At 43.3% G+C, this 409-nt stretch overlaps 1 protein-coding gene across 2 annotated transcripts in view; it reads left to right on the forward strand.

Moving 5' to 3' along the window:
* Window positions 1-409, forward strand: part of LOC106882733 (inter-alpha-trypsin inhibitor heavy chain H5) — a 38,836-nt gene that overhangs the window by 18,124 nt on the left and 20,303 nt on the right. The gene's annotated exons all lie outside the window — the stretch shown is intronic.

A 409-nucleotide genomic window follows, 5' to 3' on the forward strand; every position in this document is an offset into this window, starting at 1 on the left:
ATGTCGCTAAGGATTTAACCCGGTTTGCTAACGTTTCTGCCAGTTTATCGCCTTAACAACAACAACAACAACAACAACAACAACAACAACAATAGCAACAACAACAACAGTAACAGTAACAGTAGCAGTAATAACAAACAATTTTGATTTAAATATAGCAATGAAAGAGAGCTTTATGTTTTCACGATTAAGATGATGGCACGGTGTGTGCTGGGGGTGGGTGAGCGGTCTGTCATATTGTGATGATTGTGATGGTGCAAGATGGGTGGGGTGTGTGTGTGTGGGGGGGGGTAGCGGCGTTGGTGGTTGATGTGTACGATGATTGTGATGATTGTGGGGGTTGTGGGGGTTGTGGGGACGGTAATGATAGTTGAAGAATAATGTCTACTCCAAACTCGTATAAGACACA

Source organism: Octopus bimaculoides, chromosome 15 (assembly GCF_001194135.2).
Source record: "Octopus bimaculoides isolate UCB-OBI-ISO-001 chromosome 15, ASM119413v2, whole genome shotgun sequence".
NCBI lineage: Eukaryota > Metazoa > Mollusca > Cephalopoda > Octopoda > Octopodidae > Octopus > Octopus bimaculoides.